This window comes from Magnolia sinica, chromosome 4, assembly GCF_029962835.1.
Source record: "Magnolia sinica isolate HGM2019 chromosome 4, MsV1, whole genome shotgun sequence".
NCBI lineage: Eukaryota > Viridiplantae > Streptophyta > Magnoliopsida > Magnoliales > Magnoliaceae > Magnolia > Magnolia sinica.
Window position 1 is genome coordinate 40,081,069 of NC_080576.1, and position 15,776 is coordinate 40,096,844.

Here is a 15,776-nt window from a genome sequence, read left to right on the forward strand (position 1 = left end):
TCGTGCTAGTCGAGTTCGTCAATTAACCCGATTATCCCGGTGGATGTACATCATGTATGGATTCTATTGCTTGAATCTAGGGTACCAAACTTACCAATGCAATCCCGTTAACCATTGTACCTTGATCCGCTAATACTCATGAGCCAGGCATGGTGGTATGGGACACCGTGGTCGAGCTGTTGGCCTACGCTGGGGTGACGAGCCTCCCTGTAGTGACCAATGAGCACACCAGACTCGTGAGCCGATTATGGTGGTATGAGACACTATATTCGTGCTGTCGGCCTACATTGATTGGTGACGAGCCCTTTGTAGTGACCTCGAGCATACCTTACTACTGCATTGAGGCGACGAGCCTTAGGGTAGTAACTAAGGTATGATAAGCATGCATTAATTGGTGACGAGCCCTTTGCAACGACCTAAAACCATATGATCGTATGAGATTGTATAGGACTGACGACCCTAGAATGGATCATTGTTTGGGACTTAATATGAGAAAGGTAACTTAGCTTCCCAATCTTGCTATATGAAAAGGACTAATAACAACTTGGTAATCATGTTCATGCACCGCATTGCATGTGCGTTGGAGTTGTTGGCACTGCGGGAGGTTGTCATGCGTACCGTAAGATGAAGACGTTGAGGGAGTACAGGCGAGAGCATGCATCATTTCTACATTCATCCTTGCATTAACAAGAGTAATTAGGACGTGTTTGATTGTATTGCCTTATCATTACTGCTTGATTGAATTGATCATATGTTAACTTTTACTGTATAGTTCCACTGAGTTGATCACTCACTCCCACATTCTGGGACGGTCTTTCAACACCAACCAGACTCTATCTTAGATGCAGATGATGACAGGACCTCTGAGGCAGAGCAGGAGTATGAGGATGATGAGGATGCATTTTCTGTTATGCAGTTCTCAAGCGGGTTCATGTGAGCTATGTCCTGATATGCGGGGATTCTGGGTTTTCTTTGTATTTGTAAAAGATGATGTCATTTTGATACTTATATTTTGAAACAACACTTGTAATTATGACCTGGCAGAGCATACATATTACAGGGACTTGCACATGTACACATATGTTTCTTTAAGTCTTCCGCTTGCGTCTTTCACTTATCCCTGACTTATGTTTGCAGTTTAGCTTAATCTATTCCATGTTTTATGCATTCATACAGACAACATACATCCATCATTAAATATGTTGCATAAGTGATGTTTTGAAACTCGGGAGTTGAGTTGTGCTCGACCCCCGAATTTCAGGGCGTTACACCCTAGGACATTCCTAGGTATCTTCTAGGGTTTAAGGAGTGGAGCAAAAGGGTAGAAAGCTGCCGCCAAGTGTCTTTCTTCTTCTTCCTTAGTTGTTTTTTATATTTTATTTATGAGTACTTAGTTCAATCATGTCTATAGTTGGCTAAATCTTTTTGCTAGGGCTAAGAGGTGAAGCTTGTAGCATGATTGACATGTTTACTTTGCTTTTATTCATGTTTATATTGAACTTCATTGATTTCTAGTTGATTTTAAGGAATATTTTTAGTTTTCTATGGTTTATTATGACTCAAATACAATAGACATTTTGATAGCTTTAAATATGTTCTTTTCTTATTTGAAATTGTGGGATTGGTAAATCCTGTTGTTTTTCATCATCTCCTGGGCATGGTTTGGTGATGGAATTCCTTTCAAATCTTCACAATCCTCTTCCATTGAGGCTAATCAATAAGAAGTTTAGAGATTTGATCATCTTTCTTTCCAATTGGATAAGATAGGACTCCGATTCCAATTGGATCTCTTGAATCAAGGAAGGTAGCATCCCAATAGCTACAAGTGGATCCTTGGCACCCTAGTTCCCACCTTTAAATTCACAAGTTTTAAGTACATTATTCACAATTGCTCTTTCAACTATTCCAGAATTCAGATTTAGATCTTCTTTTTCTTTTAGCTCTAGTTCTTTTCAAAAAATACGAGATTAGTCCATATGGATTCGACTTCGGTCTCACTTAGGTTATTACTACATCGTGACCCTACACTTGGGGTTGTGAACAAGTTTTTGGCGCCGTTGCCGGGACTACGGCTGCGCTTTTTTGAATTTAATTAGTATTAGAATTAGGTTAAGATTAGGATTAAATTTCTGTTCTGTTTCTAGGTTAGGATTTTTCTGAACTTATTTTTAGAATCTAACTTGGTTTTCTATTTTATAGAATTCTAATAGAGTAGTCTCCAATCCGGTAACCTCTTTCTAATTCTCTCTTATTTTAGATCTCTTATTTGTTTTAGTTTCTCTAGTTTTCTTTCTTAGGTTTTGGTTTAGTTACTTGAGGGTTTCATGTACTTCATACCCAAGTGGGTTCGTGATAACACTCGACATCTCTTAAGTGAATGAGGATTGGTCGAAGGGTTGCCTATCCATCACAGGATTAGACACCACTAGAGATCCTCAGAGTCAATAGATGTGATGGCTGCAAATCAATCTCAACCTCAACCTTCCTGCACGCGAGCTACCTCTCTAAGAAGTTGACCACCCTCTTAGAAGAGCCAGCTACATAGCTCGACCAGACCGGTCCCCTCTCATGTTTTAAAAAATGCGACCTTACCTGCTTTCGACCTACGCCATGAGCTAGATCGAAAAAAGCATGGTAAGCCCCGGCTGAAACCACTGCTAAAAGCGGTGAACCTTAGGAGGCCGAGCTAAAAAATTTGCGAGATCAGATCAGAGACACGCAACAGGCCTATTGAACTATTGTGCCGATGCATGCCACAATGGAATAAACCGATCCCCCATTCACTATTGACATTATGCGGGCATGACTACCAAACAGGTTTCGGTTGCCCCAGATTACTCCTTTTTCAGGGAACACTGACCCATCGGAGCACATGGAATCCTTTAAAGTCTACATGGAACTCCATGACGCTTCTGATGCGGTCATGTGTCGGGCCTTCTTCTTAACTCTGGCTAGAGCTACCCGACTGTGGTTCAAGCAGTTGAAGTCGGGCTCCATCTATTCATTCTCCTAACTCAGCCAAGCTTTTATAATGGACTTCATCGGAGGAAAAAAAAAGAGGCTCAAAGCACTTGCCCACCAACTTCAGATAGTTTAGAGAGAAGGCGAGCTCTTGAAGGACTACATCAAATGCTTTAATCTGGAAGCCTTGTAGGTCCGTAAGCACTCGGAAGAGCTCGCCCTAAATGTTATCATTACTGAGTTGAGGGATAAGCAGTTCCTCTTCTCGCTAGACAAAAATCCTCTTACAACGATAACCGAGCTATTGAACAGGTCGCAAAAGTACGCTAATGTTGAGGAATCCCAAATCATACGAAAGGCTGTCTAGAACAAAGTTCCTCCGACCAAAGAGCGACAGGCAAAGGCAGAGCCAAGCTCGGCCAATTTGAACAAGAAAAGGAAGGACGATCAATCTCGGGACAATCGTCACTTGAGCAAACAGCCCGACTATAAGTTTAAAACTTACACTCCCCTCAACGAAACTCCCGAACAAGTTCTAATGGAGATTCAAGATAAGTGTCTCCTAAACTGGCCGAACAAATTGAAGTCTGACCCCAGAAATAGAAGTGAGAGCAAGTATTGCCACTTTCATAGGGATCACGGACACAACATGAGTGATTGTTATGATCTCAAATAAGAGATAGAGGCACTCATCCATAGCGGCCATCTGGCGAAGTCCGTCAACCATAGGGGAGATCGAGTCGTAGCGAAAGATGACCATCTTGCCAACAATGAACCAACTATGGAGATCAGCACCATCTTCGGAGGCCATAGAGGTGAAGGAGACTCGAACAATGCTCGAAAGGCTCATGCCTGACACATTAGTCGTCCCGAAGATGAAGTCCTCCAGATCGGACGATCCCCGAAAGAGCAAAAAGCAAACAACTATAGCCTGACTTTCACTGAAAAAGATGCCCAAGGAATTCACCACCCACACGATGATGCACTTGTGGTCACCCTCATCATAGCTAATCGAAAGGTGTTCTAAATCCTCTTCGACACCGGATTGTCCGTCGATGCTCTCTTCGCACAGGCTTTTGACAATATGGGAGTTGGTTAATCTTTACTTCGACCGGTTAAAACCCCGTTGTTCGGCTTCTCTGGTGTTAAGGTCATACCCGAAGGATCAATTTAGCTCTCGCTTATAGCTGGAGACAGAAAGAACCAAGCCACTAAAGTGATCGACTTCCTGGTAGTAGACTGTCCATCAGTTTACAATGCGATCCTTGGTCGACCGTCCCTGAATGCCTTACAGGCCGTGGTCTTGACCTACCATCTAGCCATGAAGTTTCCGACCGAGCAAGGGGTCGGGTCAGTGAAGGGCGACTAACACAACACTCGACGGTGCTATGCAATGGCACTGAAAGCTGCGCCATAAACAATGACCCTCACTTCTCTGGATCCACTGGAAGATCATGTAGTGACGATCACCTCATTGGATCCTCATGAGGATTCCGACTAAAGAGGTCAACCTATGGAAGACCTTATACTCGTCCCATTGGACGAATCTGTCCCCTCTAAAACCATTCAAATTGGGTCTTCCCTAACAACACTACTATAGGACAACATAATAACTCTCCTTCGACGTTATGCAGATGTCTTCACATGGTCTCATAAAGACATGCCCGACATCGACTCCAAGGTCATCGCGCATCGACTGAACGTCGACCCTTCCCACCGACCAATTTAACAGAAGCGTCGTGCGCTCAACCCCGAAAGATACTCAATGATCGATGAAGAAGTCGACAAATTCCTCAAGGCCGGGTTCATCAAGGTGGTTTACTATCCGAATTGGATAGCCAACATCGTACCAATAAAGAAAGCAAATGGAAAGTGGTGGGTCTGTGTGGACTATACAAACCTAAATAAAGCCTATCCTAAAGACAACTTTCCTCTCCTCCGGATCTACCAATTGGTCGACAAAACGGCTGGGCACGAGCTACTAAGTTTCATGGACGCATACACTAGTTATAATCAAATTGTAATGCATCTACATGATTAAAAAAAAAACCATCATGTCTCGAACTACAGACAAGTGTCTCCCTTTCTTTAAACAATTGAAGGGGAAACAAGTAGTAGACCGGATAAAAGAATGTGAGTCGACCTTCCAGTAGCTCAAGCAATATCTAGGGTTGCCTCCATTGCTCTCCAAACCTAAGCAGTGGGAATCCCTATTGTTATACTTGGTTGTTTCTGGCATAGCGGTCAGCTAGGCTTTAATTAGGGAACATAAGGAAAAATAACTCCCGATATACTACGTCAATAAAGCCCTAGTTTTTGTTGAGATAAGATATCCGACCTTGAAAAAACTATCATTGGCTCTGGTCGTCTCCTCTTGATGCTTGCGGTCGTACTTCCAAGCTCACACCATCATCATCTTAATCGATCAACCATTATGTTAAGTACTCTAAAAACTCGAAGCTTCGGGATGACTGACCAACTGGGCCATCGAATTAGGCGAGTTTAACATCAAGCCTCGAGCAGGCATAAAAGGTCAGGTAGTGGCTAACTTCATCATCGAGCTAACTCCTACACCCGAGCTAGTTACTGACCTACTTGGGCTAGAGCTCGCCCCAAGTGTAGCATCCGACCCACCATCTACCGCACCATCTGACACCCAGGCAATTCTTGACCCACCCAGGTGGACGCTTTACGTTGATGGCTCATCCAACTCTAAGGAAAGTGGGGCAGGGATAGTCCTCGAAACCCTAGACTATACATGCATGCAATATGCCTTACGATTCGGATTTCAAGCTTCCAACAACATAGCAGAATACGAAGCCTTACTCATCAGACTTAAACTAGTGGCCAACATGGGGGATCAACATATCGAAGTCTTCAGTGATTCCCAATTGGTCGTCAATTAGATAGCTGAAGCATACCAAGCCAAGAAGGAATGCTTGAGATCATATTTATGGAAGGTCAAAGAATTAATCGAAAAGTTTCACAAATGTAGTGTGGCCTTGATACCTCAGGCCGTGAATTCTAAAGCCAACATGCAGGAAAACCTGGCCACCTCAACAAGGACGACATTCCAAGATCCGTCCCAATCGAGTTCCTTGCGCGACCTAGCATTGACGAGGCCAACCTCGCCGCAGTACTTCTAGTAAGCTCGGAACCAACATGGATGGATCCAATCATCGACTATCTCAAAGAGAACAAGTTACCCGAGGATCGAAAGGAGGCACGCCAGTATTCTCTACAAGAAAGGGTTGCCCAGCACACCATACTCAACGATATTCTCTACAAGAAAGGGTTCTATCTTCCCTACCTCAGGTGCCTTTGACCGGAAGAAGCAGAGTATGTCCTAAGGGAGATCCATGAGAGGATCTGCACAAATCACTCTGGAGGTAGAGCCTTGGCCCACATAGTGATCCGACAAGGCTATTACTAGTCGACCATCCAATCTGATGCTTGGTAATTTGCTCAGAAGTGTGACAAGTGCCAACGCTTCTTGAACGGCAGCCACCAGAGGAGCTCGCCCCGATGACTAGGCAGTGGCTCGAGGAGCTCGCCCCGATGACTAGGCAGTGGCCGTTCGCCCAGTGGGGAATCAACAACATTGGTCCTCTCCCAATCGGCAAAGGTTAGACCAAGTTCACTGTAGTGGTGGTCGACTACTTCACAAAGTGGGCTGAAGTCGAGCCGTTAGCGAAAATAACTGAGCAGAAGATCACAGACTTCGTCTAGAAAAACATAATATGTAGATTCAAAATTCCTCGGACGATCGTCTTCGACAACGGGAAGCAATTCGATAATAAGCAATTCCAGGGGATGTGTGATAACCTCAGAATTTGCAATGTCTATTCCTCACCACAACATCCGCAGGCAAATGAAGAGGTCGAGGTAATCAACAAAATCATCAAGCACTACCTTAGAAATAAACTCGAGAATGCTAAAGGGGAATGGGCTGAGGAATTCCCTAAGGTCCTTTAGGAGTACCGGACTACCGCCCAAACGGTCACCGGGGAAACACCCTTTTCCCTAGAGTACTGAGCAAAGCGATCATCCCTGTAGAAATTGAACTACCTATGGCCCGAACAGAGTCTTTCGACGAACAAGACAATACTGAGCTCATGACTCTAAGTCTCGAACTTCTCAAAGAAAGGAGAGAACAAGCTCGAGTCCGAACCACCATTCGTCAGAAACAAGTAACGCATTTCTACAACTCTAGGGTAAAAGTTAGAAGGTTTCGAAATGGAGACTTAGTCCTATAGAGGACCTTCTAAAATACCAAGGAACCAGGGTCGAGAACGTTAGGCCTAAACTAGGAAGGACCCTACATAGTGACAAGTATAAACCGACCTAGCTCATATCGATTGGAAGAAATGGACAGTCGAAACCTTAGCTGATTGGCATGAAGTTTAATGTCTATCGATCAACTTAAGTAAATGATAATAAAGCTCCATTTTAACATGATTTCTACTCAATCTACTGTTTCTATCAGAACCAATCAAAGGTCAGCCCTATGCCCAATCAAGGTCCGACCAAGTTTCGACCTATCGGATCCGACTAGGATCCAACCAAGATCCGACCTAAGTCCTACTTATCGGTTCTATTTTGTGTACGACCTATCTGACTCAATCCCAATCTACTCGTTTGGAATTGAGCGCGATCTACTAAACTTAGAACAAAAAGAAAAGTCTCTGCAACAAGGAAGATCATTCTAAAAAAGAAAAATTTTCATCGACGAAGCCTCGGATGGCATGATTACATCTGTCAAAGCTCCGGAGGGCACATTTACAGCAGTCGACATTAACAAAAAAGAAGGAAAAGGGAAAGAGCCGAGGAAAGGTATTGCAAAGCTAATGAAATACTGCTCTACAAAATTAAGCTGATCCTTAAACCTCGGAGGGTTACTTAGGAGTTGCTTCATCGCCCAATGCGTTGCAGCCAGATTCGGACTCATCAAAGCTGAAAAGATCCAGCTCTAGGAAGGTCTCCTTCATGACCTTAACGCACTTGGCGTAGCCTTGGTGGTAGAGGGCATTTCTATCTTCCATGTATGCCTGGGAAGACTCAAACTCCTTAACGGCTTCCTCCCAAGAATGAGCGAGAGCAGCTTGAGTTGTCACCTTTAACTTCTCAAGCTTCACCTCGGTCTCCACCAGCTTCTTCTCCAACTACCTGAGCTTCGTCCCGGCTTCCTCCAGCCTCGTCGTCAACTCAACCTCCTTCACAGAAGCCTCCTCAAGAAGCTTCCTTGCAGCCTCTAGCTCGGCCTCCGCAATCGAGGCCCGAGCTTCTAATAGGGCGAGCTTTTGGCGCCGACCTGCTCCCACAGCTAAGCAAACTCAACACTTGCCTTCAGTATGCGCAAGGCAAGCTGCAAGACAGAAAGGTTAGGTGAAAGATGAGAAACATAAAACCTATATCGACTTAATTTTGGAAAACATATATACCCCAAGGAGGCTTGTCGTCACATATGCCAGGCTCGGTTCCTTTGGGGAGTCGAACAAGCTGACGAACTCCACATCGGGCACGGGCCACTCTGCCCAAGGAAGGATATCCTCGAGAGTTCAGCTGAGATTCCTACCTCGCTCCTCTTAGGCTCTAAAAGGGCGATCTATCTCCTCTGCCCTTGAGGACCACGCTTCCGTGGAAAGCTTGAGAGATTCTTACAACTCGGCAGGGGCAGTTGTCCCCACCATTCCAACGGCGTCAGAGGAGGGCTCCACCTCCATTCCCTCTCCTTCCACCTCCATCACAACAGGGAAAGAAGGGTTGACCTTCCCCTTGCTCTTGGAGGAGGTCTTCTGCCTCTTCCTCTTCGGCGCCCCAAGCTCCTCCTTGGAGGGTGCCTGAAGCTTGGAGGGAGGCCTAAACAAGGGACGAGCCTTAGGCATCTTTGCATCAAAAACATGAAGAAAATCAATTCAAAAAATCTACAAGATTTCTAAGTTCCAAAGCTCGGCCGAAAGTCTTACCAAAGTCCTTACTGGTGAAGGCGAGGTCCAAGCCCAATTTAAGAAGTAGCTCGGGTTAGAGAAGTACTCTCCAAGATCTTTTCTCCTCCCATAGCGCTTTTGCCCCTCTGATCCAAGCAAGCGACCCTCTGTCAAGCAAAGGTTGAGAATAACTACAGCAAAAGATGTACAAACAAAAATCAGAAAACTTCGAAGAACAAGCAACTAAGGACAAGCTAACAAACAGATACGTTCACAAAACGCTTACTTGGGTCGGAAAATGTTGTGGGGACCAAGTGCTGATCCGAGGTCAGAGGTTGGTCGGCTACCTCCCAGCACCCAGAGGCCCAGAACCATTTATCCCTCCACTTCTTGTTGGACGACAGAGGGTCGGTAATAAGGCCCCCTACGATCCCCCACTAAGTGGAAAGGTAGTACCAGTGGGGCTGCAGCTTGTTCAGCTCTAGTTGATACAGATGGAGGAACTCTTCAACAGTAAGCTTGGGCTGCTCTAGCTCGGACCATAGTACTGCGCAGCCAATCAGAGCCCTCCACCCATTGGGAATCACATGTCCCGGGGCCATATTTAGGCGGGCGAGCAAATGCCTCACCAAACCTTGCAGAGGAAGCCGCAAGCCGCACTGAAGGGCGACCTAGAAGATCACGACAAATCCCTCTGGAGGCCGGTCCAGAGGCTCATCTGGTGAAGGGAGTTAAAGGATCATAGACTGGGGAATATGATACTCGAGCCTGATTCGAGCTAGTTCATCAGCAGTAAGGGTTTAGGGCACAAGAGCCCTCGAACTCTCCTCCCCAGCTGACCCTTCCGGGTCATCTTCGCCAGAAGGGTTGCATTCCTTGCTTACCGGTCTCTCTGTCAGGTAAAACTCCATCACCCGTGAAGCCGGGAAATCGATGTCTGCCATCATCACCAACAACGACAGTGGGTTCACGTAATGCCTTGAGTTCTCGGAACCCGAGTATATGACTTGTTCTCGAAAAACCTGAGTGTTAACCTTTAAAGATAGTCGAATTCAAGTTTTTTTTCTTTTTCAGAGTTAGCAATTTAGCGAAAGATGGACAAATCAAACATAAATGAAAATTTACATTACCTTCAGAATATATGACCGACTGCCCATAATGACTTATACAAACCAATGTCTCTTATAATAACAAATACAAAAAAAAATACATAATTTACACAAAACAAATAATAAAATGCATATAAACTTGAGCCACAAGATCGCGTAACTTCTCCTGGCAGATACAGCCGTATATCCCTGATAATTGTACCTTGCTTTTTATCACTCTAGACACGAGTGTCTTTTAAGCCACCTATGCTACCTGTACGGTTATATATTTGATGGATGAGTGGCCAACTCAGTGTGAATTTCCCTTAAGATTACATACCGCCACCTTGGCTAAGCATAGTTAAAAACAACAAGGCAATCAAAACAGTAAATAATGCAGTCTTATTTAAATGCATGGATGCATGAATGCACATCGACCTGGGGATGCTTATCTAGTTGGACTTGGGCTTGTCACCTATGCATAAGACCGGTCACTAACGTAGCATATCTCGTACAACATAGTGACCAAGTCATCACATAGGTCAATAGTCGATGGTCTAGGAGCTAGCAAAACGATAACCCACTAAACCTAAGGGCACGTGCTACAACATCTAGAATTAGCCGCCCGTCATCACCAATATACTATGAATGTATGATTAGCTAAACCATTATTATTCTAATTACAATTATCTGATTTAAGTAACTCAATGGTCACTATGGGGTGCTCGTCACCCAACATAGGTCGATAGCTCGGGCATAGTGTCCCATGACTACCATCCCTAACTCGTAAGGTTCTCCCATCTTAAGATGTTTAATGGATGCCCATTGACCAGTGGCCAATCAAATTCAACAAGTAGGGATTTCCATCACATGGTTATAGGCCATCAAAGGCACACAAGGCAATTATCTAAACATGGGACAAATGTTAAATCGCAGTAGTAAAAGTATGCTCAGAATGTTAAATCAAGACGACACACGGGTCAGGTAAGGTTAAATCAGAGTGGTTAAAGCAGTCATTCCTAAGCCACTCAAGCCGTATGACTTATGGATGGTAAATCCCACATTAATGTTCCATGTCCCATTTAACTTCCAAATCGATGGCCTATTCCTTACCACACTCCATCTTGTTACATCCTAAGTATGGGTTCACATACACCAGAGGGATCACCCGCTAGTAAGTGTAGTGAATAGAGATCCATAGCGACTCACAACAATCCATGAGAAAGCATATAATCATGGCATGCTAAACATAAGTTGATTCATAATAATCACAATAAGTTATGATAAGAACGATTAATTGAAATTCAAATGAAAACTATCATGTAATTAGTTATTGTATAAAATCATGGTTCACAACTGTCAACTATAATTCAAGTATAAGCCATATATACCTTAAGAATTGATAAAAGATCGCATGCTATGAGATAACATCCGTGATTCTAATAAAGACTATTACTTAAACTAATTTGAAAATGAAAAGCTTAAAGGGAAGAAATAATCACCTTACAATCCGATTCGCTAGCTAGTGTTGCTAGGGAGCGCACGCACCTTAAGAATCCAATCCTACCATGAATTGTGAACCGCATGGTTAGATCAAGGTTTATAACTATCTATGGTTATGTTTAACGTTAGGATCTTAATTATGTTATCTAGTGGACTTTTACCTACCATCCAACCTAAGGTTTGGATTACCTAGGTTTAGAGCTTCATCCTAGAGTTTAATTCCAAGCTTAAATATTTAGGATTTAAATGCTAATTGATGTACGATTGATCGCAATGTTAATCACAAAACTGTCATTAACATTAATGATGTAATCAACATTAGCTATCATGATAATAATGATCATTATGATGGTAATAAATAGTGTGATCTATTATCAATGATAACATCTAGGAATGATAAATAAATACTAATATCTAACATCTAATGGTTGTAATTTGTTTATAATAACTAATACTAGCATACATAACTAGCTAATAGCTAAATATGATTAATAATCACAATAACTATAGTAACACCAATTATAATAATAAATCTAACGATTTACTTTGGGAGAGAAAGCTGACTTACATCAGTTGACTCGGTTCGACCCATAAGCTTGAGTTGCCCCGATTCGAACAAAATAAAACAAAAAAAAAAAATGTAATATTAGGCTACATCTTAGTTAAGATTAGGAAATCTATTAACCAACCAAACTACTAAATAGAATTTCAATGAGAGGTAAAGAAAAAAAAAACACACCTAGTCAATTTGAGTTGAATCAAGTCAATTCGACACTCGAGTTGACTCGTCTCAACACAACCACCCACTTTACTCTCTCTCTCTCTCTCTCTCTCTCTCTCTCTCTCTCTCTCTCTCTCTCTCTCTCTCTCTCTCTCTCTCTCCTTCTATTTTCTTTCTTTTTCCTGCTCCATCTAGCAGTGCCTAGGTCGCGCTGGACTCATCTGACTCGACAGTGAGTTAAGGTCCACCAACACCTTTCCTACTCTATCGGTTCTGTTTCTTTCCTTCTTTTTCTTCTTCTTCTTCTTCTTTCTGTTCTTCCTTCATCAGACCTGTCCAACAGGTCTGCTGGACCAGAACTCGACTCGCCTCATGTCTCAACGAGTTGAATCCGCTAAACTCGGTAGTGACATGCTCAGGTTGCTCTTGAACTCACTCTCTATTCTTGCCTTTTATTTTCCTTCTTTTCCTTTCTTCTTCTTCTTCCTTTGCTGGAATCTCACCATGGCCTGAACCAGGCAGTAACCCACAACATTTGGGCTTGACTCAAATGTGGCCCGAGCTCAGGCGAGATTATGGCAGCGACCCATTTTCCCTCTTCTTCCCGCTCCTTTTCTCTCCGAACTGACCTGAATCGAGTCTGCACCTATCCAGATGCAAGTAGGACTCGGTCCGGCTCAATGTGGTGCGGCCTAACCCATAACTCGACCCAACTTAAGACTTGGCCTGTCTCAACTCGGGTCGAGTTAAGTCGACATGGTGGTTGCACCACATGACTTCCTTTCTTCCTTCTATCCTCCCTTCCTTTCTCCCGCTTCTCCTCTATTCCTTTCGTGGATGGCTGAAGTGATCCTAGACTCGGTCCAGCGGCACCAGCAGCACCATTGTGTGAAGAAAAACCGTCGGGAAAGATGAGCTCCTCTAATGGTGGATCTCGACTCGGTGGGTATTCCTTCAAACGGGGCTTCTAGGTGACTCATGTGCATCTGCTGAAGCTTAAGGAAGCTTGAAATCAAAGCTCCGAGGTGATTTTTCTGGTGGTTTCACGATAGGAAGGTTTCAGGCTATTTCCTCTTGCAGCCACAATAGAACGAGGGATTCCCACTGCTATTCTATCCTCTTTCTTTATGGCTTACCCTATCTCCTACCTGACCCATTGGATGAGGAACGTAGGGCCAGTATTTGATCCCAACTTTTGGTTTCAAAACTGCTAGTGGTATTGAGGTTTTGCCGTTGGTTTTTCTTTCTCTGGTATCGAGGGAGTGAAGCCCTAGCTCGGACGGTCGAGATTTAACAAAAGGGAGGGCTGAGATTGCACGGATCTCCCTCACGCAGATCGCCAACCTGTCGTATGGAGACAGTTTCCATTTTTAGAAAATAGTGTGCTTGTAGGACCTGATTGCGTCAGAAATCGTGTGCATGCATACACGCTGAATCATGCGGAACTTATCAGGTTTTAGTCGCACATGGATCCTCTACCAAATGGACGGTTTAGATCATCAAGGTGATGTTTGATGGTGGGCCACTGATCAAAACAGACGGACGACGTCTGTTCGTCGGGGTGCGGCGGAAAACAGAAGAGAGAGAGAGAATTTCTCTCTTTTTAAGGAAATTTCGGGTCAATGCAAATTGACCAAGCCTCTCAGCTCAGTGCACATCAGGTGCACGCCCCCTTGTGCACTTGCAACTTCAAAAGTGGGGTCCACATAGGGATTTTGACGGATCCACTCCATCCATCTGTTTTAGGACCCAGCCTAAATTACGAAGCAGATCCAAGGCTTAGGTGGGCCGCACTTAGTGAATTTTATCTTATTTTGTTGCTTCATATTGATCTAATTGTTGGGTTAACTCTAATCTGATTTTTAACGGTAAAAAGGGTCCCAAGAATTCATTTAGATGACTGGGACCACCTGTTCTATGAATTTAGAATACTAAGTGTTATTATTAGAATAAATTTCAACATTTTATTATTATTATTATTATTATTATTATTATTATTATTATAGTTTTTAATGATAAATTATAGATTTTTGAAAATCAAGGATTCAATTGATTTTAATTTGTTGATCTCTATCAATTGTATGGGTGGATAGCTCTTAACTTGACCTAGAGTGGTTTTAGGGGTCATGGACTAGTATAGGTGCATCTGAATAGTCACCTTCACATGATTCTTAAGCTATCAAACTTACAGACTATAATGCATCTCTCCATCCAACCATTTGATTAAGTTATTTTGAGCAAATGTGCATCTCCATAGTTGTACACTCAACCACAATGTTTGCTCTATAATTCAATGATCGGTTTGCCTCAAAATCATTCGTGAATGGTCCTAGTAGTCCTAAGAACCATATAAGTGGACTTTAATGCTTGATTTAATGCGTAGATTATTTGATTAGTGTGTTCATGTAGTGGATCACTATGCAGGATGTTGTGGACTCAATGATCAGTGGATTTGCCGAGTTAGGTCCTGAAAATGACCATGTACAGTTCAATTGTTCTAATTGATCATTAGGTGAAGTTTTGTCGCGATCGAATTTCCATAATTAAGTCCTTCCACCATTTCACTAAGGTGCAAAGGTCCATTTAATGGATGGATCACTTAATCTAAGGATAGTGATTTCTTATAACAGTCCTAAGGGTCCTAGGATTGTCTAGATGAAGGCCCATGGTCGAATTAATGATCTAATGCTCTAAGTGTAATAATCAAGTAGTAGGTCTTCAAGTTAGATATTGTGGAATCTAGCTTAGGTATGACATAATAGTTTGCCCTAAGAGTCAACGGTCAGATGACTTAATATTTGAATGAGATTGTACCAGATGGTCGAGATGGATAGATTGAGAACCATTGGATGATGATGCATAAGGTGAGTCATGTGTGTTCCCAAACATGTGCAAGCTGATTTAGAACTCTATAGTAGCACCCTAGTCCTAAAAAGTATGGGATGTTACAGTTCGACATCACTTGAAGGCTACTGGACCCACTGCCACCGTCGAAGCCCCCCCTTACAAGTTAAAAGAATCTGACATTGTGGACTGTGAGAGTTGTTGATTAGAAGGGAAAAAAAGAAAGGAGGAGGGGGCAGGTGTTTGGAGCTCACCGTAGAAGAGACAGACGCCTGGACGCTGGTGGCTACAGTCGCCAGGAATCGCCTAGCTATGCTAAGTAAGACAATTGGAAGGGGAATGCGAAATGTAAATGGGAACGACTGAAAGTTAGGGCTTCCCTTATATAAGGAGGCCATGTGACGTCGCTTGAATACACCCATCAATGCTGGTCATACAACATCCTTTCGACTACCCCCCTACCGACACATGGCATGACCCCATGTGTTACTCAACCCCAATATTGAGTAAAAGCCACATGTCATGCCCTCATTCGTCTGTCACTGAAATGGCGGCCTGATGCCCCATGTGACCTCGAACCACGAAGCGACATGTCGTGTTTAATTAATGACATGCCTCGAGCACCATGTTGGTTGCCATACCTGACATTTATGACTACACAACTCGACCTAAACCCGACCTAACCTATATTAAGCTTACTTTATAAGCCACTATAGGGCGGCTCGAAAAGTA